We start from the raw sequence: 25,204 nt of genomic DNA, 5'->3' as shown, positions 1-25,204 counted from the left end.
CACTTTTTCTCTGCTTTCTCAGTCTGTTTCCTAGTGCCGGTTTGAAGTTCCTGCAGTGTTCACTGTCAAACCGATTTGGAGCTAGTACCTCCCCATATATATGTATGGAATGGAGTTTGCAACTGAAAAGAAACTTTGTGTTCCCAACAAGCTAGGTGAAGGACGGCTTTCACACACATTTACCTCTCAGAACTGAGCTAGTGGAGAGACTTTCGTTCATCTAGCACCAAGGGAACGGGTTGCAGGAGACACTTTTTCTCTGCTTTCTCAGTCTGTTTCCTAGTGCCGGTTGGAAGTTCCTGCAGTTTTCACTGTCAAACCGAGTTGGAGCTATTTCCTCCCCATATATATGTATGGAATGGAGTTTGCAACTGAAAAGAAACTTTGTGTTCCCAACAAGCTAGGTGAAGGACGGCTTTCACACACACTTATCTCTCAGAACTGAGCAAGTGGAGAGACGTTCCTTCATCTAGCACCAAGGGAACGGGTTGCAGGAGACACTTTTTCTCTGCTTTCTCAGTCTGTTTCCTAGTGCCGGTTTGAAGTTCCTGCAGTTTTCACTGTAAAAACGAGTTGGAGCTAGTACCTCCCCATATATATGTATGGATGGAGTTTGCAACTGAAAAGAAACTTTGTGTTCCCAACAAGCTAGTTGAAGGACGGCTTTCACACACACTTATCTCTCAGAACTGAGCAAGTGGAGAGACGTTCGTTCATCTAGCACCAAGGGAACGGTTTGCAGGAGACACTTTTTCTCTGCTTTCTCAGTAAGTTTCCTAGTGCCGGTTTGAAGTTCCTGCAGTTTTCACTGTCAAACCGAGTTGGAGCTTGTACCTCCCCATATACATGTATGGAATGGAGTTTGCAACTGAAAAGAAACTTTGTGTTCCCAACAAGCTATGTGAAGGACGGCTTTCACACACACTTATCTCTCAGAACCGAGCAAGTGGAGAGACGTTCGTTCATCTAGCACCAAGTGAACGGTTTGTAGGAGACACTTTTTCTCTGCTTTCACAGTCTGTTTCCTAGTGCCGGTTTGAAGTTCCTGCAGTTTTCACTGTCAAACCGATTTTTGAGCTAGTACCTCCCCATATATATGTATGGAATGGAGTTTGCATCTGAAAAGAAACTTGGTGTTCCCAACAAGCTAGGTAAAGAGCGGCTTTCACACACACTTATCTCTCAGAATGAGCAAGTGGAGAGACGTTCGTTCATCTAGCACCAAGGGAACGGGTTGCAGGAGACACTTTTTCTCTGCTTTCTCAGTCTGTTTCCTAGTGCCCGTTTGAAGTTCCTGCAGTTTTCACTGTCAAACCGAGTTGGAGCTTCTACCTCCCCATATATATGTATGGAATGGAGTTTGCAACTGAAAAGAAACTTTGTGTTCCCAAAAAGCTAGGTGAAGGACGGCTTTCACACACACTTATCTCTCAGAACTGAGCAAGTGGAGAGACGTTCGTTCATCTAGCACCAAGGGAACGGGTTGCAGGAGACACTTTTTCTCTGCTTTCTAAGTCTGTTTCCTAGTGCCGGTTTGAAGTTCCTGCAGTTTTCACTGTCAAACCGAGTTGGAGCTTGTACCTCCCCATATATATGTATGGAATGGAGTTTGCAACTGAAAAGAAACTTTGTGTTCCCAACAAGCTAGGTGAAGGACGGCTTTCACACACACTTATCTCTCAGAAATGAGCAAGTGGGGAGACGTTCGTTCATCTAGCACCAAGGGAAGGGGTTGCAGGAGACACTTTTTCTCTGCTTTCTCAGTCTGTTTCCTAGTGCCGGTTTGAAGTTCCTGCAGTGTTCACTGTCAAACCGATTTGGAGCTAGTACCTCCCCATATATATGTATGGAATGGAGTTTGCAACTGAAAAGAAACTTTGTGTTCCCAACAAGCTAGGTGAAGGACGGCTTTCACACACATTTACCTCTCAGAACTGAGCTAGTGGAGAGACTTTCGTTCATCTAGCACCAAGGGAACGGGTTGCAGGAGACACTTTTTCTCTGCTTTCTCAGTCTGTTTCCTAGTGCCGGTTGGAAGTTCCTGCAGTTTTCACTGTCAAACCGAGTTGGAGCTATTTCCTCCCCATATATATGTATGGAATGGAGTTTGCAACTGAAAAGAAACTTTGTGTTCCCAACAAGCTAGGTGAAGGACGGCTTTCACACACACTTATCTCTCAGAACTGAGCAAGTGGAGAGACGTTCCTTCATCTAGCACCAAGGGAACGGGTTGCAGGAGACACTTTTTCTCTGCTTTCTCAGTCTGTTTCCTAGTGCCGGTTTGAAGTTCCTGCAGTTTTCACTGTAAAAACGAGTTGGAGCTAGTACCTCCCCATATATATGTATGGATGGAGTTTGCAACTGAAAAGAAACTTTGTGTTCCCAACAAGCTAGTTGAAGGACGGCTTTCACACACACTTATCTCTCAGAACTGAGCAAGTGGAGAGACGTTCGTTTATCTAGCACCAAGGGAACGGTTTGCAGGAGACACTTTTTCTCTGCTTTCTCAGTATGTTTCCTAGTGCCGGTTTGAAGTTCCTGCAGTTTTCACTGTCAAACCGAGTTGGAGCTTGTACCTCCCCATATACATGTATGGAATGGAGTTTGCAACTGAAAAGAAACTTTGTGTTCCCAACAAGCTATGTGAAGGACGGCTTTCACACACACTTATCTCTCAGAACCGAGCAAGTGGAGAGACGTTCGTTCATCTAGCACCAAGTGAACGGTTTGTAGGAGACACTTTTTCTCTGCTTTCACAGTCTGTTTCCTAGTGCCGGTTTGAAGTTCCTGCAGTTTTCACTGTCAAACCGATTTTTGAGCTAGTACCTCCCCATATATATGTATGGAATGGAGTTTGCAACTGAAAAGAAACTTGGTGTTCCCAACAAGCTAGGTAAAGAGCGGCTTTCACACACACTTATCTCTCAGAATTAGCAAGTGGAGAGACGTTCGTTCATCTAGCACCAAGGAAACGGGTTGCAGGAGACACTTTTTCTCTGCTTTCTCAGTCTGTTTCCTAGTGCCGGTTTGAAGTTCCTGCAGTTTTCACTCTCAAACCGAGTTGGAGCTTCTACCTCCCCATATATATGTATGGAATGGAGTTTGCAACTGAAAAGAAACTTTGTGTTCCCAAAAAGCTAGGTGAAGGACGGCTTTCACACACACTTATCTCTCAGAACTGAGCAAGTGGAGAGACGTTCGTTCATCTAGCACCAAGGGAACGGGTTGCAGGAGACACTTTTTCTCTGCTTTCTAAGTCTTTTTCCTAGTGCCGGTTTGAAGTTCCTGCAGTTTTCACTGTCAAACCGAGTTGGAGCTTGTACCTCCCCATATATATGTATGGAATGGAGTTTGCAACTGAAAAGAAACTTTGTGTTCCCAACAAGCTAGGTGAAGGACGGCTTTCACACACACTTATCTCTCAGAAATGAGCAAGTGGAGAGACGTTCGTTCATCTAGCACCAAGGGAAGGGGTTGCAGGAGACACTTTTTCTCTGCTTTCTCAGTCTGTTTCCTAGTGCCGGTTTGAAGTTCCTGCAGTGTTCACTGTAAAACCGAGTTGGAGCTTGTACCTCCCCATATATTTGTATGGAATGGAGTTTGCAACTGAAAAGAAACTTTGTGTTCCCAACAAGCTAGGTGAAGGACTCCTTTCACACACACTTATCTCTCAGAAATGAGCAAGTGGAGAGACGTTCGTTCATCTAGCACCAAGGGAAGGGGTTGCAGGAGACACTTTTTCTCTGCTTTCTCAGTCTGTTTCCTAGTGCCGGTTTGAAGTTCCTGCAGTGTTCACTGTCAAACCGATTTGGAGCTAGTACCTCCCCATATATATGTATGGAATGGAATTTGCAACTGAAAAGAAACTTTGTGTTCCCAACAAGCTAGGTGAAGGACGGCTTTCACACACATTTACCTCTCAGAACTGAGCTAGTGGAGAGACTTTCGTTCATCTAGCACCAAGGGAACGGGTTGCAGGAGACACTTTTTCTCTGCTTTCTCAGTCTGTTTCCTAGTGCCGGTTGGAAGTTCCTGCAGTTTTCACTGTCAAACCGAGTTGGAGCTATTTCCTCCCCATATATATGTATGGAATGGAGTTTGCAACTGAAAAGAAACTTTGTGTTCCCAACAAGCTAGGTGAAGGACGGCTTTCACACACACTTATCTCTCAGAACTGAGCAAGTGGAGAGACGTTCCTTCATCTAGCACCAAGGGAACGGGTTGCAGGAGACACTTTTTCTCTGCTTTCTCAGTCTGTTTCCTAGTGCCGGTTTGAAGTTCCTACAGTTTTCACTGTCAAACCGAGTTGGAGCTTGTCCTCCCCATATATATGGATGGAGTGGGGTTTGCAACTGAAAAGAAACTTTGTGTTCCCAACAAACTAGGTGAAGGACGGCTTTCACACACACATATCTCTCAGAACTGAGCAAGTGGAGAGACGTTCGTTCACCTAGCACCAAGGGAACGGGTTGCAGGAGACACTTTTTCTCTGCTTTCTCAGTCTGTTTCCTAGTGCCGGTTTGAAGTTCCTGCAGTTTTCACTGTAAAAACGAGTTGGAGCTAGTACCTCCCCATATATATGTATGGATGGAGTTTGCAACTGAAAAGAAACTTTGTGTTCCCAACAAGCTAGGTGAAGGACGGCTTTCACACACACTTATCTCTCAGAACTGAGCAAGTGGAGAGACGTTCGTTCAACTAGCACCAAGGGAACGGTTTGCAGGAGACACTTTTTCTCTGCCTTCTCAGTATGTTTCCTAGTGCCGGTTTGAAGTTCCCGCAGTTTTCACTGTCAAACCGAGTTGGAGCTTGTACCTCCCCATATACATGTATGGAATGGAGTTTGCAACAGAAAAGAAACTTTGTGTTCCCAACAAGCTATGTGAAGGACGGCTTTCACACACACTTATCTCTCAGAACCGAGCAAGTGGAGAGACGTTCGTTCATCTAGCACCAAGTGAACGGTTTGTAGGAGACACTTTTTCTCTGCTTTCACAGTCTGTTTCCTAGTGCCGGTTTGAAGTTCCTGCAGTTTTCACTTTCAAACCGATTTTTGAGCTAGTACCTCCCCATATATATGTATGGATTGGAGTTTGCAACTGAAAAGAAACTTGGTGTTCCCAACAAGCTAGGTAAAGAGCGGCTTTCACACACACATATCTCTCAGAATGAGCAAGTGGAGAGACGTTCGTTCATCTAGCACCAAGGGAACGGGTTGCAGGAGACACTTTTTCTCTGCTTTCTCAGTCTGTTTCCTAGTGCCGGTTTGAAGTTCCTGCAGTTTTCACTGTCAAACCGAGTTGGAGCTTCTACCTCCCCATATATATGTATGGAATGGAGTTTGCAACTGAAAAGAAACTTTGTGTTCCCAAAAAGCTAGGTGAAGGACGGCTTTCACACACACTTATCTCTCAGAAATGAGCAAGTGGAGAGACGTTCGTTCATCTAGCACCAAGGGAAGGGGTTGCAGGAGACACTTTTTCTCTGCTTTCTCAGTCTGTTTCCTAGTGCCGGTTTGAAGTTCCTGCAGTGTTCACTGTCAAACCGATTTGGAGCTAGTACCTCCCCATATATATGTATGGAATGGAGTTTGCATCTGAAAAGAAACTTTGTGTTCCCAACAAGCTAGGTAAAGGACGGCTTTCACACACACTTATCTCTCAGAACTGAGCAAGTGGAGAGACGTTCGTTCATCTAGCACCAAGGGAACGGTTTGCAGGAGACACTTTTTCTCTGCTTTCTCAGTATGTTTCCTAGTGCCGGTTTGAAGTTCCCGCAGTTTTCACTGTCAAACCGAGTTGGAGCTTGTACCTCCCCATATACATGTATGGAATGGAGTTTGCAACTGAAAAGAAACTTTGTGTTCCCAACAAGCTATATGAAGGACGGCTTTCACACACACTTATCTCTCAGAACCGAGCAAGTGGAGAGACGTTCGTTCATCTAGCACCAAGTGAACGGTTTGTAGGAGACACTTTTTCTCTGCTTTCACAGTCTGTTTCCTAGTGCCGGTTTGAAGTTCCTGCAGTTTTCACTGTCAAACCGATTTTTGAGCTAGTACCTCCCCATATATATGTATGGAATGGAGTTTGCATCTGAAAAGAAACTTGGTGTTCCCAACAAGCTAGGTAAAGAGCGGCTTTCACACACACTTATCTCTCAGAATGAGCAAGTGGAGAGACGTTCGTTCATCTAGCACCAAGGGAACGGGTTGCAGGAGACACTTTTTCTCTGCTTTCTCAGTCTGTTTCCTAGTGCCGGTTTGAAGTTCCTGCAGTTTTCACTGACAAACCGAGTTGGAGCTTCTACCTCCCCATATATATGTATGGAATGGAGTTTGCAACTGAAAATAAAGTTTGTGTTCCCAAAAAGCTAGGTGAAGGACGGCTTTCACACACACTTATCTCTCAGAACTGAGCAAGTGGAGAGACGTTCGTTCATCTAGCACCAAGGGAACGGGTTGCAGGAGACACTTTTTCTCTGCTTTCTAAGTCTGTTTCCTAGTGCCGGTTTGAAGTTCCTGCAGTTTTCACTGTCAAACCGAGTTGGAGCTTGTACCTCCCCATATATATGTATGGAATGGAGTTTGCAACTGAAAAGAAACTTTGTGTTCCCAACAAGCTAGGTGAAGGACGGCTTTCACACACACTTATCTCTCAGAAATGAGCAAGTGGGGAGACGTTCGTTCATCTAGCACCAAGGGAAGGGGTTTCAGGAGACACTTTTTCTCTGCTTTACCAGTCTGTTTCCTAGTGCCGGTTTGAAGTTCCTGCAGTGTTCACTGTCAAACCGATTTGGAGCTAGTACCTCCCCATATATATGTATGGAATGGAGTTTGCAACTGAAAAGAAACTTTGTGTTCCCAACAAGCTAGGTGAAGGACGGCTTTCACACACATTTACCTCTCAGAACTGAGCTAGTGGAGAGACTTTCGTTCATCTAGCACCAAGGGAACGGGTTGCAGGAGACACTTTTTCTCTGCTTTCTCAGTCTGTTTCCTAGTGCCGGTTGGAAGTTCCTGCAGTTTTCACTGTCAAACCGAGTTGGAGCTATTTCCTCCCCATATATATGTATGGAATGGAGTTTGCAACTGAAAAGAAACTTTGTGTTCCCAACAAGCTAGGTGAAGGACGGCTTTCACACACACTTATCTCTCAGAACTGAGCAAGTGGAGAGACGTTCGTTCATCTAGCACCAAGGGAACGGGTTGCAGGAGACACTTTTTCTCTGCTTTCTCAGTCTGTTTCCTAGTGCCGGTTTGAACTTCCTACAGTTTTCACTGTCAAACCGAGTTGGAGCTTGTCCTCCCCATATATATGGATGGAGTGGAGTTTGCAACTGAAAAGAAACTTTGTGTTCCCAACAAGCTAGGTGAAGGACGGCTTTCACACACACTTATCTCTCAGAACTGAGCAAGTGGAGAGACTTTCGTTCATCTAGCACCAAGGGAACGGGTTGCAGGAGACACTTTTTCTCTGCTTTCTCAGTCTGTTTCCTAGTGCCGGTTGGAAGTTCCTGCATTTTTCACTGTAAAACCGAGTTTGAGCTAGTACGTCCCCATATATATGTATGGAATGGAGTTTGAAACTGAAAATAAACTTTGTGTTCCCAACAATCTAGTTGAAGGACGGCTTTCACACACACAAATCTCTCAGAACTGAGCAAGTGGAGAGACGTTCGTTCATCTAGCACCAAGGGAACGGGTTGCAGGAGACACTTTTTCTCTGCTTTCTCAGTCTGTTTCCTAGTGCCGGTTTGAAGTTCCTGCAGTTTTCACTGTAAAACAGAGTTGGAGCTAGTACCTCCCCATATATATGGATGGAGTGGAGTTTGCAACTGAAAAGAAACTTTGTGTTCCCAACAAGCTAGGTGAAGGACGGCTTTCACACACACTTATCTCTCAGAACTGAGCAAGTGGAGAGACGTTCGTTCATCTACCACCAAGGGAACGGGTTGCAGGAGACACTTTTTCTCTGCTTTCTCAGTCTGTTTCCTAGTGCTGGTTTGATGTTCCTGCAGTTTTCACTGTAAAACCGAATTGGAGCTAGTACCTCCCCATATATATGGATGGAGTGGAGTTTGCAACTGAAAAGAAACTTTGTGTTCCCAACAAGCTAGGTGAAGGACGGCTTTCATACTCAATTATCTCTCAGAACTGAGCAAGTGGAAAGACGTTCGTTCATCTAGCACCAAGGAAACGGGTTGCAGGAGACACTTTTTCTCTGCTTTCTCAGTCTGTTTCCTAGTGCCGGTTTGAAGTTCCTGCAGTTTTCACTGTCAAACCGTGTTGGAGCTAGTACCTCCCCATATATATGTATGGAATGGAGTTTGCAAATGAAAAGAAACTTTGTGTTCCCAACAAGCTAGGTGAAGGACGGCTTTCACACACACTTATCTCTCAGAACTGAGCAAGTGGAGAGACGTTCGTTCATCTAGCACCAAGGGAACGGGTTGCAGGAGACACTTTATCTCTGCTTTCTCAGTCTGTTTCCTAGTGCCGGTTTGAAGTTCCTACAGTTTTCACTGTCAAACCGAGTTGGAGCTTGTACCTCCCCATATATATGTATGGAATGGAGTTTGCAACTGAAAAGAAACTTTGTGTTCCCAACAAGCTAGGTGAAGGACGGCTTTCACACACACATATCTCTCAGAACTGAGCAAGTGGAGAGACTTTCGTTCATCTAGCACCAAGGGAACGGTTTGCAGGGGACACTTTTTCTCTGCTTTCTCAGTCTGTTTCCTAGTGCCGGTTTAAAGTTCCTGCATTTTTCACTGTAAAACCGAGTTGGAGCTAGTACCTCCCCATATATATGTATGGAATGGAGTTTGAAACTGAAAATAAACTTTGTGTTCCCAACAAGCTAGTTGAAGGACGGCTTTCACACACACTTATCTCTCAGAACTGAGCAAGTGGATAGACGTTCGTTCATCTAGCACCAAGGGAACGGGTTGCAGGAGACACTTTTTCTCTGCTTTCTCAGTCTGTTTCCTAGTGCCGGTTTGAAGTTCCTGCAGTTTTCACTGTAAAACCGAGTTGGATCTAGTACCTCCCCATTTATATGTATGGAATGGAGTTTGCAACTGAAAAGAAACTTTGTGTTCCCAACAAGCTAGGTGAAGGACGGCTTTCACACACAATTATCTCTCAGAACTGAGCAAGTTGAGAGAGGTTCGTTCATCTAGCACCAAGGGAACGGGTTGCAGGAGTCACTTTTTCTCTGTTTTCTCAGTCTGTTCCCTAGTGCCGTTTTGAAGTTACTGCAGTTTTCACTGTAAAATCGAGTTGGAGCTAGTACCTCCCCATATATATGTATGGAATGGAGTTTGCAACTGAAAAGAAACTTTGTGTTCCCAACAAGCTAGGTGAAGATCGGCTTTCACACACACTTATCTCTCAGAACTGAGCAAGTGGAGAGAAGTTCGTTCATCTAGCACCAAGGGAACGGGTTGCAGGAGACACTTTTTCTCTGCATTCTCAGTCAGTTTCTTAGTGCCGGTTTGAAGTTCCTGCAGTTTTCACTGTAAAACCGAGTTGGAGCTAGTACCACCCCATATATATGTATGGAATGGAGTTTGCAACTGAAAAGAAACTTTGTGTTCCCAAAAAGATAGGTGAAGAGCTTCTTTCACACACACTTATCTCTCAGAACTGAGCAAGTGGAGAGACGTTCGTTCATCTAGCACCAAGGGAACGGGTTGCAGGATAAACATTTTCTCTGATTTCTCAGTCTGTTTCCTAGTGACGGTTTGAAGTTCCTGCAGTTTTCACTGTCAAACCGAGTTGGAGCTAGTACCACCCCATATATATGTATGGAATGGAGTTTGCAACTGAAAAGAAACTTTGTGTTCCCAAAAAGATAGGTGAAGAGCTCCTTTCACACACACTTATCTCTCAGAACTGAGCAAGTGGAGAGACGTTCATTCATCTAGCACCAAGGGAACGGGTTGCAGGATAAACATTTTCTCTGATTTCTCAGTCTGTTTCCTAGTGACGGTTTGAAGTTCCTGCAGTTTTCACTGTCAAACCGAGTTGGAGCTAGTACCTCCCCATATATATGTATGGAATGGAGTTTGCAAATGAAAAGAAACTTTGTGTTCCCAACAAGCTAGGTGAAGGACGGCTTTCACACACACTTATCTCTCAGAACTGAGCAAGTGGAGAGACGTTCGTTCATCTAGGACCAAGGGAACGGGTTGCAGGAGACACTTTTTCTCTGCTTTCTCAGTCTGTTTCCTAGTGCCGGTTTGAAGTTCCTACAGTTTTCACTGTCAAACCGAGTTGGAGCTTGTACCTCCCCATATATATGTATGGAATGGAGTTTGCAACTGAAAAGAAACTTTGTGTTCCCAACAAGCTAGGTGAAGGACGGCTTTCACACACACATATCTCTCAGAACTGAGCAAGTGGAGAGACTTTCGTTCATCTAGCACCAAGGGAACGGTTTGCAGGGGACACTTTTTCTCTGCTTTCTCAGTCTGTTTCCTAGTGCCGGTTTAAAGTTCCTGCATTTTTCACTTTAAAACCGAGTTGGAGCTAGTACCTCCCCATATATATGTATGGAATGGAGTTTGAAACTGAAAATAAACTTTGTGTTCCCAACAAGCTAGTTGAAGGACGGCTTTCACACACACTTATCTCTCAGAACTGAGCAAGTGGATAGACGTTCGTTCATCTAGCACCAAGGGAACGGGTTGCAGGAGACACTTTTTCTCTGCTTTCTCAGTCTGTTTCCTAGTGCCGGTTTGAAGTTCCTGCAGTTTTCACTGTAAAACCGAGTTGGATCTAGTACCTCCCCATTTATATGTATGGAATGGAGTTTGCAACTGAAAAGAAACTATGTGTTCCCAACAAGCTAGGTGAAGGACGGCTTTCACACACAATTATCTCTCAGAACTGAGCAAGTTGAGAGAGGTTCGTTCATCTAGCACCAAGGGAACGGGTTGCAGGAGTCACTTTTTCTCTGTTTTCTCAGTCTGTTCCCTAGTGCCGTTTTGAAGTTACTGCAGTTTTCACTGTAAAATCGAGTTGGAGCTAGTACCTCCCCATATATATGTATGGAATGGAGTTTGCAACTGAAAAGAAACTTTGTGTTCCCAACAAGCTAGGTGAAGATCGGCTTTCACACACACTTATCTCTCAGAACTGAGCAAGTGGAGAGAAGTTCGTTCATCTAGCACCAAGGGAACGGGTTGCAGGAGACACTTTTTCTCTGCATTCTCAGTCAGTTTCTTAGTGCCGGTTTGAAGTTCCTGCAGTTTTCACTGTAAAACCGAGTTGGAGCTAGTACCACCCAATATATATGTATGGAATGGAGTTTGCAACTGAAAAGAAACTTTGTGTTCCCAAAAAGATAGGTGAAGAGCTTCTTTCACACACACTTATCTCTCAGAACTGAGCAAGTGGAGAGACGTTCGTTCATCTAGCACCAAGGGAACGGGTTGCAGGATAAACATTTTCTCTGATTTCTCAGTCTGTTTCCTAGTGACGGTTTGAAGTTCCTGCAGTTTTCACTGTCAAACCGAGTTGGAGCTAGTACCTCCCCTTATATATGTAAGGAATGGAGTTTGCAAATGAAAAGAAACTTTGTGTTCCCAACAAGCTAGGTGAAGGACGGCTTTCACACACACTTATCTCTCAGAACTGAGCAAGTGGAGAGACGTTCGTTCATCTAGGACCAAGGGAACGGGTTGCAGGAGACACTTTTTCTCTGCTTTCTCAGTCTGTTTCCTAGTGCCGGTTTGAAGTTCCTGCAGTTTTCACTGTCGAACCGAGTTGGAGCTTGTACCTCCCTATATATATGTATGGAATGGAGTTTGCAACTGAAAAGAAACTTTGTGTTCCCAACAAGCTAGGTGAAGGACGGCTTTCACACACACTTATCTCTCAGAAGTGAGCAAGTGGAGAGACGTTCGTTCATCTAGCACCAAGGGAACGGGTTGCAGGAGACACTTTTTCTCTGCTTTCTCAGTCTGTTTCCTAGTGCCGGTTTAAAGTTCCTGCAGTTTTCACTGTCATACCGATTTGGAGGTAGTACCTCACCATATATATGTAAGGAATGGAGTTTGCAACTGAAAAGAAACTTTGTGTTCCCAACAAGCTAGGTGAAGAGCGGCTTTCACACACACTTATCTCTCAGAACTGAGCAAGTGGAGAGACGTTCGTTCATCTAGCACCAAGGGAACGGGTTGCAGGAGACACTTTTTCTCTGCTTTCTCAGTCTGTTTCCTAGTGCCGGTTTGAAGTTCCTGCAGTTTTCACTGTCAAACCGAGTTGGAGCTTGTACCCCCCATATATATGTATGGAATGGAGTTTGCAACTGAAAAGAAACTTTGTGTTCCCAACAAGCTAGGTGAAGGACGGCTTTCACACACACTTATCTCTCAGAACTGAGCAAGTGGAGAGACGTTCGTTCATCTAGCACCAAAGGAACTGGTGGCAGGAGACACTTTTTCTCTGCTTTCTCAGTCTGTTTCCTAGTGCCTGTTTGAAGTTCCTGCAGTTTTCACTGTCAAACCGAGATGGAGCTTTTACCTCCCCATATATATGTATGCAATGGAGTTTGCAACTGAAAATATACTTTGTGTTCCCAACAAGCTAGGTGAAAGACGGCTTTCACACACACTTATCTCTCAGAACTGAGCAAGTGGAGAGACGTTCGTTCATCTAGCACCAAGGGAACGGGTTGCAGGAGACACTTTTTCTCTGCTTTCTCAGTCTGTTTCCTAGTGCCGGTTTGAAGTTCCTGCAGTTTTCAGTGTAAAACCGAGATGGAGCTTGACCTCCCCTTATATATGTATGGAATGGAATTTGCAACTGAAAAGAAACTTTGTGTTCCCAACAAGCTAGGTGAAGGACGGCTTTCACACACACTTATCTCTCAGAACTGAGCAAGTGGAGAGACGTTCGTTCATCTAGCACCAAGGTAACGGGTTGCAGGAGACACTTTTTCTCTGCTTTCTCAGTCTGTTTCCTAGTGCCGGTTTGATGTTCCTGAAGTTTTCACTGTAAAACCGAGTTGGAGCTAGAACCTCCCCATATATATGTATGGAATGGACTTTGCAACTGAAAAGAAACTTTGTGTTCCCAACAAGCTAGGTGAAGGCGGCTTTCACACACACTTATCTCTCAGAACTGAGCAAGTGGAGAGACGTTCGTTCATCTAGCACCAAGGGAACGGTTTGCAGAAGACACATTATCTCTGCTTTCTCAGTCTGTTTCCTAGTGCCGGTTTGAAGTTCCTGCAGTTTTCACTGTAAACCCGAGTTGGAGCTAGTACCTCCCCATATATATGTATGGAATGGAGTTTGCAACTAAAAAGAAACTTTGTGTTCCCATCAAGCTATGTGAAGGACGGCTTTCACACACACTTATCTCTCAGAACTGAGCAAGTGGAGAGACGTTCGTTCATCTAGCACCAAGGGAACGGGTTGCAGTAGACACTTTTCTCTGCTTTCTCAGTCTGTTTCCTAGTGCCGGTTTGAAGTTCCTGCAGTTTTACCTGTCAAACCGAGTTTGGGCTAGTACCTCCCCATATATATGTACGGAATGGAGTTTGCAACTGAAAAGAAACTTTGTGTTCCCAAAAAGCTAGGTGAAGGACGGCTTTCACACACACTTATCTCTCAGAACTGAGCAAGTGGAGAGACGTTCGTTCATCTAGCACCAAGGGAACGGGTTGCAGGAGACACTTTTTCTCTGCATTCTCAGTCTGTTTCCTAGTGCCGGTTTGAAGTTCCTGCAGTTTTCACTGTAAAACCGAGTTGGAGCTAGTACCACCCCATATATATGTATGGAATGAAGTTTGCAACTGAAAAGAAACTTTGTGTTCCCATCAAGCTAGGTGAAGGACGGCTTTCACACACACTTATCTCTCAGAACTGAGCAAGTTGAGAGACGTTCGTTCATCTAGGACCAAGGGAACGGGTTGCAGGAGTCACTTTTTCTCTGCTTTCTCAGTCTTTTTCCTAGTGCCGTTTTGAAGTTCCTCAGTTTTCACTGTAAAACCCGAGTTGGAGCTAGTACCTCCCCATATATATGTAAGGAATGGAGTTTGCAACTGAAAAGAAACTTTGTGTTCCCAATAAGCTAGGTGAAGAGCGGCTTTCACACACACTTATCTCTCAGAACTGAGCAAGTGGAGAGACGTTCGTTCATCTAACACCAAAGGAACGGGTTGCAGGAGACACTATTTCACTGCATTCTCAGTCAGTTTCCTAGTGCCGGTTTGAAGTTCCTGCATTTTTCACTGTCAAACCGAGTTGGAGTTTGTAACTCCCTGTATATATGTATGGAATGGAGTTTGCAACTGAAAAGAAACTTTGTGTTCCCAACAAGCTAGGTGAAGGACGGCTTTCACACACATTTATCTCTCAGAACTGAGCAACTGGAGAGACGTTCGTTCATCTAGCACCAAGGGAACGGGTTGCAGGAGACACTATTTCTCTGCTTTCTCAGTCTGTTTCCTAGTGCTGGTTTGAAGTTCCTGCAGTTTTCAATGTAAAAACTAGTTGGAGCTTGTACCTCCCCATATATATGTATGGAATGGAGTTTGCAACTGAAAAGAAACTTTGTGTTCCCAACAAGCTAGGTGAAGGACGGCTTTCACACACACTTATCTCTCAGAACTGAGCAAGCGGAAAGACGTTCGTTCATCTAGCACCAGGGGAACGGGTTGCAGGGACACTTTTTCTCTGCTTTCTAAATCTGTTTCCTAGTGCCGGTTTGAAGTTCCTGCAGTTTTCACTGACAAACCGAGTTGGAGCTTCTACCTCCCCATATATATGTATGGAATGGAGTTTGCAACTGAAAAGAAACTTTGTGTTCCCAACAAGCTAGGTGAAGGACGGCTTTCACACACACTTATCTCTCAGAACTGAGCAAGTGGAGAGACGTTCGTTCATGTAGCACCAAGGGAACGTGTTGCAGGAGACACTTTTTCTCTGCTTTCTCAGTCTGTTTCCTAGTGCCGGTTTGAAGTTCCTGCATTTTTCACTGTAAAACCGAGTTTGAGCTAGTACCTCCCCATATATATGTATGGAATGGAGTTTGCAACTGAAAAGAAACTTTGTGTTCCCAACAAGCTAGTTGAAGGACGGCTTTCACACACACTTATCTCTCAGAACTGAGCAAGTGGATAGACGTTCGTTCATCTAGCACCAAGGGAACGGGTTGCAGGAGACACTTTTTCTCTGCTTTCTCAGTCTGTTTCCTAGTGCCGGTTTGAAGTTCCTGCAGTTTTCACTGTAAAACAGAGTTGGATCTTGTACCTCCCCATTTATATGTATGGAATGGAGTTTGCAACTGAAAAGAAACTTTGTGTTCCCAACAAGCTAGGTGAAGGACGGCTTTCACACACAATTATCTCTCAGAACTGAGCAAGTTGAGAGACGTTCGTTCATCTAGCACCAAGGGAACGGGTTGCAGGAGTCACTTTTTCTCTGTTTTCTCAGTCTGTTCCCTAGTGCCGTTTTGAAGTTACTGCAGTTTTCACTGTAAAACCGAGTTGGAGCTAGTACCTCCCCATATATATGTATGGAATGGAGTTTGCAACTGAAAAGAAACTTTGTGTTCCCAACAAGCAAGGTGAAGAGCGGCTTTCACACACACTTATCTCTCAGAACTGAGCAAGTGGAGAGAAGTTCGTTCATCTAGCACCAAGGGAACGGGTTGCAGGAGACACTTTTTCTCTGATTTCTCAGTCTGTTTCCTAGTGACGGTTTGAAGTTCCTGCAGTTTTCACTGTCAAACCGAGTTGGAGCTAGTACCTCCCCATATATATGTATGGAATGGAGTTTGCAAATGAAAAGAAACTTTGTGTTCCCAACAAGCTCGTTGAAGGACGGCTTTCACACACACTTATCTCTCAGAACTGAGCAAGTGGAGAGACGTTCGTTCATCTAGGACCAAGGGAACGGGTTGCAGGAGACACTTTTTCTCTGCTTTCTCAGTCTGTTTCCTAGTGCCGGTTTGAAGTTCCTGCAGTTTTCACTGTCGAACCGAGTTGGAGCTTGTACATCCCCGTATATATGTATGGAATGCAGTTTGCAACTGAAAAGAAACTTTGTGTTCCCAACAAGCTAGGTGAAGGACGGCTTTCACACACACTTATCTCTCAGAACTGAGCAAGTGGAAGAAGTTCTTTCATCTAGCACCAAGGGAACGGGTTGCAGGAGACACTTTTTCTCTGCTTTCTCAGTCTGTTTCCTAGTGCCGGTTTGAAGTTCCTGCAGTTTTCACTGTAAAAGAGAGTTGGATCTTGTACCTCCCCATTTATATGTATGGAATGGAGTTTGCAACTGAAAAGAAACTTTGTGTTCCCAACAAGCTAGGTGAAGGACGGCTTTCACACACAATTATCTCTCAGAACTGAGCAAGTTGAGAGACGTTCGTTCATCTAGCACCAAGGGAACGGGTTGCAGGAGTCACTTTTTCTCTGTTTTCTCAGTCTGTTCCCTAGTGCCGTTTTGAAGTTACTGCAGTTTTCACTGTAAAACCGAGTTGGAGCTAGTACCTCCCCATATATATGTATGGAATGGAGTTTGCAACTGAAAAGAAACTTTGTGTTCCCAACAAGCAAGGTGAAGAGCGGCTTTCACACACACTTATCTCTCAGAACTGAGCAAGTGGAGAGAAGTTCGTTCATCTAGCACCAAGGGAACGGGTTGCAGGAGACACTTTTTCTCTGATTTCTCAGTCTGTTTCCTAGTGACGGTTTGAAGTTCCTGCAGTTTTCACTGTCAAACCGAGTTGGAGCTAGTACCTCCCCATATATATGTATGGAATGGAGTTTGCAAATGAAAAGAAACTTTGTGTTCCCAACAAGCTCGTTGAAGGACGGCTTTCACACACACTTATCTCTCAGAACTGAGCAAGTGGAGAGACGTTCGTTCATCTAGGACCAAGGGAACGGGTTGCAGGAGACACTTTTTCTCTGCTTTCTCAGTCTGTTTCCTAGTGCCGGTTTGAAGTTCCTGCAGTTTTCACTGTCGAACCGAGTTGGAGCTTGTACCTCCCCGTATATATGTATGGAATGCAGTTTGCAACTGAAAAGAAACTTTGTGTTCCCAACAAGCTAGGTGAAGGACGGCTTTCACACACACTTATCTCTCAGAACTGAGCAAGTGGAAGAAGTTCTTTCATCTAGCACCAAGGGAACGGGTTGCAGGAGAAACTTTTTCTCTGCTTTCTCAGTCTGTTTCCTAGTGCCGGTTTGAAGTTCCTGCAGTTTTCACTGTCGAACCGAGTTGGAGCTTGTACCTCCCCGTATATATGTATGGAATGCAGTTTGCAACTGAAAAGAAACTTTGTGTTCCCAACAAGCTAGGTGAAGGACGGCTTTCACACACACATATCTCTCAGAACTGAGCAAGTGCAGAGACGTTCGTTCATCTAGCACCAAGGGAACGGGTTGCAGGGGACACTTTTTCTCTGCTTTCTCAGTCTGTTTCCTAGTGCCGGTTTGAAGTTCCTGCAGTTTTCACAGTCAAACCGAGTTGGAGCTTGTACCTCCCCATATATATGTATGGAATGGAATTTGCAACTGAAAAGTAACTTTGTGTTCCCAACAAGCTAGGTGAAGGACGGCTTTCACACACACTTATCTCTCAGAACTGAGCTAGTGGATAGACGTTCGTTCATCTAGCACAAAGGGAACGGGTTGCAGGAGAAACTTTTTCTCTGCTTTCTCAGTCTTTTTCCTAGTGCCGGTTTGAAGTTCCTGCAGTTTTCACTGTCAAACCGAGTTGGAGCTTGTACCTCCCCATATATATGTATGGAATGGAGTTTGCAACTGAAAAGAAACTTTGTGTTCCCAACAAGCTAGGTGAAGGACAGCTTTCACACACACTTATCTCTCAGAACTGAGCAAGTGGAGAGACGTTCGTTCATCTAGCACCAAGGGAACGGGTTGCAGGAGACACTTATTCTCTGTTTTCTCAGTCTGTTTCCTAGTGCCGGTTGGAAGTTCCTGCAGTTTTCACTGTAAAACCGACGGGGAGCTAGTACCTCCCCATATATATGGATGGAATGGAGTTTGCAACTGAAAAGAAACTTTGTGTTCCCAACAAGATAGGTGAAGGGCGGTTTTCACACACACTTATCTCTCAGAACTGAGCAAGTGGAGAGACGTACGTTCATCTAGCACCAAGGGAACGGGTTGCAGTAGACACTTTTTCTCTGCTTTCTCAGTCTGTTTCCTAGTGACGTTTTGAAGTTCCTGCAGTTTTCACTGTCAAACTGAGTTGGAGCTAGTACCTCCCCATATATATGTATGGAATGGAGTTTGCAACTGAAAAGAATCTTTGTGTTCCCAACAAGCTAGGTGAAGGACGGCTTTCACACACACTTATCTCTCAGAACTGAGCAAGTGGAGAGACGTTCGTTCATCTAGCACCAAGGGAACGGGTTGCAGGAGACACTTATTCTCTGTTTCTCAGTCTGTTTCCTAGTGCCGGTTGGAAGTTCCTGCAGTTTTCACTGTAAAACCGACTTGGAGTTAGTACCTTCCCATATATATGGATGGAGTGGAGTTTGCAACTGAAAAGAAACTTTGTGTTCCCAACAAGCTAGGTGAAGGACGGCTTTCACACACACTTATCTCTCAGAACTGAGCAAGTGAAGAGACGTTCGTTCATGTAGCACCAAGAGAACGAGTTGCAGGGGACACTTTTTCTCTGCTTTCTCAGTCTGTTTCCTAGTGCCGGTTTGAAGTTCCTACAGTTTTCACTGTCAAACCGAGTTGGAGCTTGTACCTCCCCATATATATGTATGGAATGGAGTTTGCAACTGAAAAGAAACTTTGTGTTCCCAAAAAGATAGGTGAAGAGCTTCTTTCACACACACTTATCTCTCAGAACTGAGCAAGTGGAGAGACGTTCATTCATCTAGCACCAAGGGAACGGGTTGCAGGATAAACATTTTCTCTGATTTCTCAGTCTGTTTCCTAGTGACGGTTTGAAGTTCCTGCAGTTTTCACTGTCAAACCGAGTTGGAGCTAGTACCTCCCCATATATATGTATGGAATGGAGTTTGCAAATGAAAAGAAACTTTGTGTTCCCAACAAGCTAGGTGAAGGACGGCTTTCACACACACTTATCTCTCAGAACTGAGCAAGTGGAGAGACGTTCGTTCATCTAGGACCAAGGGAACGGGTTGCAGGAGACACTTTTTCTCTGCTTTCTCAGTCTGTTTCCTAGTGCCGGTTTGAAGTTCCTACAGTTTTCACTGTCAAACCGAGTTGGAGCTTGTACCTCCCCATATATATGTATGGAATGGACTTTGCAACTGAAAAGAAACTTTGTGTTCCCAACAAGCTAGGTGAAGGACGGCTTTCACACACACATATCTCTCAGAACTGAGCAAGTGGAGAGACTTTCGTTCATCTAGCACCAAGGGAACGGTTTGCAGGGGACACTTTTTCTCTGCTTTCTCAGTCTGTTTCCTAGTGCCGGTTTAAAGTTCCTGCATTTTTCACTGTAAAACCGAGTTGGAGCTAGTACCTCCCCATATATATGTATGGAATGGAGTTTGAAACTGAAAATAAACTTTGTGTTCCCAACAAGCTAGTTGAAGGACGGCTTTCACACACACTTATCTCTCAGAACTGAGCAAGTGGAGAGACGTTCGTTCATCTAGCACCAAGGGAACGGGTTGCAGGAGACACTTTTTCTCTGCTTTCTCAGTCTGTTTCCTAGTGCCGGTTTGAAGTTCCTGCAGTTTTCACTGTAAAACCGAGTTGGATCTAGTACCTCCCCATTTATATGTATGGAATGGAGTTTGCAACTGAAAAGAAACTTTGTGTTCCCAACAAGCTAGCTGAAGGACGGCTTTCACACACAATTATCTCTCAGAACTGAGCAAGTTGAGAGAGGTTCGTTCATCTAGCACCAAGGGAACGGGTTGCAGGAGTCACTTTTTCTCTGTTTTCTCAGTCTGTTCCCTAGTGCCGTTTTGAAGTTACTGCAGTTTTCACTGTAAAATCGAGTTGGAGCTAGTACCTCCCCATATATATGTATGGAATGGAGTTTGCAACTGAAAAGAAACTTTGTGTTCCCAACAAGCTAGGTGAAGTTCGGCTTTCACACACACTTATCTCTCAGAACTGAGCAAGTGGAGAGAAGTTCGTTCATCTAGCACCAAGGGAACGGGTTGCAGGAGACACTTTTTCTCTGCATTCTCAGTCAGTTTCTTAGTGCCGGTTTGAAGTTCCTGCAGTTTTCACTGTAAAACCGAGTTGGAGCTAGTACCACCCCATATATATGTATGGAATGGAGTTTGCAACTGAAAAGAAACTTTGTGTTCCCAAAAAGATAGGTGAAGAGCTTCTTTCACACACACTTATCTCTCAGAACTGAGCAAGTGGAGAGACGTTCGTTCATCTAGCACCAAGGGAACGGGTTGCAGGATAAACATTTTCTCTGATTTCTCAGTCTGTTTCCTAGTGACGGTTTGAAGTTCCTGCAGTTTTCACTGTCAAACCGAGTTGGAGCTAGTACCTCCCCATATATATGTAAGGAATGGAGTTTGCAAATGAAAAGAAACTTTGTGTTCCCAACAAGCTAGGTGAAGGACGGCTTTCACACACAACTCTATCTCAGAAATGAGCAAGTGGAGAGACGTTCGTTCATCTAGGACCAAGGGAACGGGTTGCAGGAGACACTTTTTCTCTGCTTTCTCAGTCTGTTTCCTAGTGCCGGTTTGAAGTTCCTGCAGTTTTCACTGTCGAACCGAGTTGGAGCTTGTACCTCCCTATATATATGTATGGAATGGAGTTTGCAACTGAAAAGAAACTTTGTGTTCCCAACAAGCTAGGTGAAGGACGGCTTTCACACACACTTATCTCTCAGAAGTGAGCAAGTGGAGAGACGTTCGTTCATCTAGCACCAAGGGAACGGGTTGCAGGAGACACTTTTTCTCTGCTTTCTCAGTCTGTTTCCTAGTGCCGGTTTAAAGTTCCTGCATTTTTCACTGTCATACCGATTTGGAGGTAGTACCTCACCATATATATGTAAGGAATGGAGTTTGCAACTGAAAAGAAACTTTGTGTTCCCAACAAGCTAGGTGAAGAGCGGCTTTCACACACACTTATCTCTCAGAACTGAGCAAGTGGAGAGACGTTCGTTCATCTAGCACCAAGGGAACGGGTTGCAGGAGACACTTTTTCTCTGCTTTCTCAGTCTGTTTCCTAGTGCCGGTTTGAATTTCCTGCAGTTTTCACTGTCAAACCGAGTTGGAGCTTGTACCCCCCATATATATGTATGGAATGGAGTTTGCAACTGAAAAGAAACTTTGTGTTCCCAACAAGCTAGGTGAAGGACGGCTTTCACACACACTTATCTCTCAGAACTGAGCAAGTGGAGAGACGTTCGTTCATCTAGCACCAAAGGAACTGGTGGCAGGAGACACTTTTTCTCTGCTTTCTCAGTCTGTTTCCTAGTGCCTGTTTGAAGTTCCTGCAGTTTTCACTGTCAAACCGAGATGGAGCTTTTACCTCCCCATATATATGTATGCAATGGAGTTTGCAACTGAAAATATACTTTGTGTTCCCAACAAGCTAGGTGAAAGACGGCTTTCACACACACTTATCTCTCAGAACTGAGCAAGTGGAGAGACGTTCGTTCATCTAGCACCAAGGGAACGGGTTGCAGGAGACACTTTTTCTCTGCTTTCTCAGTCTGTTTCCTAGTGCCGGTTTGAAGTTCCTGCAGTTTTCAGTGTAAAACCGAGATGGAGCTTGACCTCCCCTTATATATGTATGGAATGGAATTTGCAACTGAAAAGAAACTTTGTGTTCCCAACAAGCTAGGTGAAGGACGGCTTTCACACACACTTATCTCTCAGAACTGAGCAAGTGGAGAGACGTTCGTTCATCTAGCACCAAGGGAACGGGTTGCAGGAGACACTTTTTCTCTGCTTTCTCAGTCTGTTTCCTAGTGCCGGTTTGATGTTCCTGAAGTTTTCACTGTTAAACCGAGTTGGAGCTAGAACCTCCCCATATATATGTATGGAATGGACTTTGCAACTGAAAAGAAACTTTGTGTTCCCAACAAGCTAGGTGAAGGCGGCTTTCACACACACTTATCTCTCAGAACTGAGCAAGTGGAGAGACGTTCGTTCATCTAGCACCAAGAGAACGGTTTGCAGAAGACACATTATCTCTGCTTTCTCAGTCTGTTTCCTAGTGCCGGTTTGAAGTTCCTGCAGTTTTCACTGTAAACCCGAGTTGGAGCTAGTACCTCCCCATATATATGTATGGAATGGAGTTTGCAACTAAAAAGAAACTTTGTGTTCCCATCAAGCTAGGTGAAGGACGGCTTTCACACACACTTATCTCTCAGAACTGAGCAAGTGGAGAGACGTTCGTTCATCTAGCACCAAGGGAACGGGTTGCAGTAGACACTTTTTCTCTGCTTTCTCAGTCTGTTTCCTAGTGCCGGTTTGAAGTTCCTGCAGTTTTACCTGTCAAACCGAGTTTGGGCTAGTACCTCCCCATATATATGTACGGAATGGATATGCAACTGAAAAGAAACTTTGTGTTCCCAAAAAGCTAGGTGAAGGACGGCTTTCACACACACTTATCTCTCAGAACTGAGCAAGTGGAGAGACGTTCGTTCATCTAGCACCAAGGGAACGGGTTGCAGGAGACACTTTTTCTCTGCATTCTCAGTCTGTTTCCTAGTGCCGGTTTGAAGTTCCTGCAGTTTTCACTGTAAAACCGAGTTGGAGCTAGTACCACCCCATATATATGTATGGAATGAAGTTTGCAACTGAAAAGAAACTTTGTGTTCCCATCAAGCTAGGTGAAGGACGGCGTTCACACACAATTATCTCTCAGAACTGAGCAAGTTGAGAGACGTTCGTTCATCTAGGACCAAGGGAACGGGTTGCAGGAGTCACTTTTTCTCTGCTTTCTCAGTCTTTTTCCTAGTGCCGTTTTGAAGTTCCTCAGTTTTCACTGTAAAACCCGAGTTGGAGCTAGTACCTCCCCATATATATGTAAGGAATGCAGTTTGCAACTGAAAAGAAACTTTGTGTTCCCAATAAGCTAGGTGAAGAGCGGCTTTCACACACACTTATCTCTCAGAACTGAGCAAGTGGAGAGACGTTCGTTCATCTAACACCAAAGGAACGGGTTGCAGGAGACACTATTTCACTGCATTCTCAGTCAGTTTCCTAGTGCCGGTTTGAAGTTCCTGCATTTTTCACTGTCAAACCGAGTTGGAGCTTGTAACTCCCTGTATATATGTATGGAATGGAGTTTGCAACTGAAAAGAAACTTTGTGTTCCCAACAAGCTAGGTGAAGGACGGCTTTCACACACATTTATCTCTCAGAACTGAGCAACTGGAGAGACGTTCGTTCATCTAGCACCAAGGGAACGGGTTGCAGGAGACACTATTTCTCTGCTTTCTCAGTCTGTTTCCTAGTGCTGGTTTGAAATTCCTGCAGTTTTCAATGTAAAAACGAGTTGGAGCTTGTACCTCCCCATATATATGTATGGAATGGAGTTTGCAACTGAAAAGAAACTTTGTGTTCCCAACAAGCTAGGTGAAGGACGGCTTTCACACACACTTATCTCTCAGAACTGAGCAAGCAGAAAGACGTTCGTTCATCTAGCACCAGGGGAACGGGTTGCAGGGACACTTTTTCTCTGCTTTCTAAATCTGTTTCCTAGTGCCGGTTTGAAGTTCCTGCAGTTTTCACTGACAAACCGAGTTGGAGCTTCTACCTCCCCATATATATGTATGGAATGGAGTTTGCAACTGAAAAGAAACTTTGTGTTCCCAACAAGCTAGGTGAAGGACGGCTTTCACACACACTTATCTCTCAGAACTGAGCAAGTGGAGAGACGTTCGTTCATGTAGCACCAAGGGAACGTGTTGCAGGAGACACTTTTTCTCTGCTTTCTCAGTCTGTTTCCTAGTGCCGGTTTGAAGTTCCTGCATTTTTCACTGTAAAACCGAGTTTGAGCTAGTACCTCCCCATATATATGTATGGAATGGAGTTTGCAACTGAAAAGAAACTTTGTGTTCCCAACAAGCTAGTTGAAGGACGGCTTTCACACACACTTATCTCTCAGAACTGAGCAAGTGGATAGACGTTCGTTCATCTAGCACCAAGGGAACGGGTTGCAGGAGACACTTTTTCTCTGCTTTCTCAGTCTGTTTCCTAGTGCCGGTTTGAAGTTCCTGCAGTTTTCACTGTAAAACAGAGTTGGATCTTGTACCTCCCCATTTATATGTATGGAATGGAGTTTGCAACTGAAAAGAAACTTTGTGTTCCCAACAAGCTAGGTGAAGGACGGCTTTCACACACAATTATCTCTCAGAACTGAGCAAGTTGAGAGACGTTCGTTCATCTAGCACCAAGGGAACGGGTTGCAGGAGTCACTTTTTCTCTGATTTCTCAGTCTGTTCCCTAGTGCCGTTTTGAAGTTACTGCAGTTTTCACTGTAAAACCGAGTTGGAGCTAGTACCTCCCCATATATATGTATGGAATGGAGTTTGCAACTGAAAAGAAACTTTGTGTTCCCAACAAGCAAGGTGAAGTGCGGCTTTCACACACACTTATCTCTCAGAACTGAGCAAGTGGAGAGAAGTTCGTTCATCTAGCACCAAGGGAACGGGTTGCAGGAGACACTTTTTCTCTGATTTCTCAGTCTGTTTCCTAGTGACGGTTTGAAGTTCCTGCAGTTTTCACTGTAAAACCGAGTTGGAGCTAGTACCTCCCCATATATATGTATGGAATGGAGTTTGCAAATGAAAAGAAACTTTGTGTTCCCAACAAGCTCGTTGAAGGACGGCTTTCACACACACTTATCTCTCAGAACTGAGCAAGTGGAGAGACGTTCGTTCATCTAGGACCAAGGGAACGGGTTGCAGGAGACACTTTTTCTCTGCTTTCTCAGTCTGTTTCCTAGTGCCGGTTTGAAGTTCCTGCAGTTTTCACTGTCGAACCGAGTTGGAGCTTGTACCTCCCCGTATATATGTATGGAATGCAGTTTGCAACTGAAAAGAAACTTTGTGTTCCCAACAAGCTAGGTGAAGGACGGCTTTCACACACACTTATCTCTCAGAACTGAGCAAGTGGAAGAAGTTCTTTCATCTAGCACCAAGGGAACGGGTTGCAGGAGACACTTTTTCTCTGCTTTCTCAGTCTGTTTCCTAGTGCCGGTTTGAAGTTCCTGCAGTTTTCACTGTAAAACAGA

The sequence above is a fragment of the Camelus bactrianus genome, chromosome 3, assembly GCF_048773025.1.
Source record: "Camelus bactrianus isolate YW-2024 breed Bactrian camel chromosome 3, ASM4877302v1, whole genome shotgun sequence".
Classification (NCBI taxonomy): domain Eukaryota; kingdom Metazoa; phylum Chordata; class Mammalia; order Artiodactyla; family Camelidae; genus Camelus; species Camelus bactrianus.
This window is presented reverse-complemented; position numbering follows the sequence as displayed.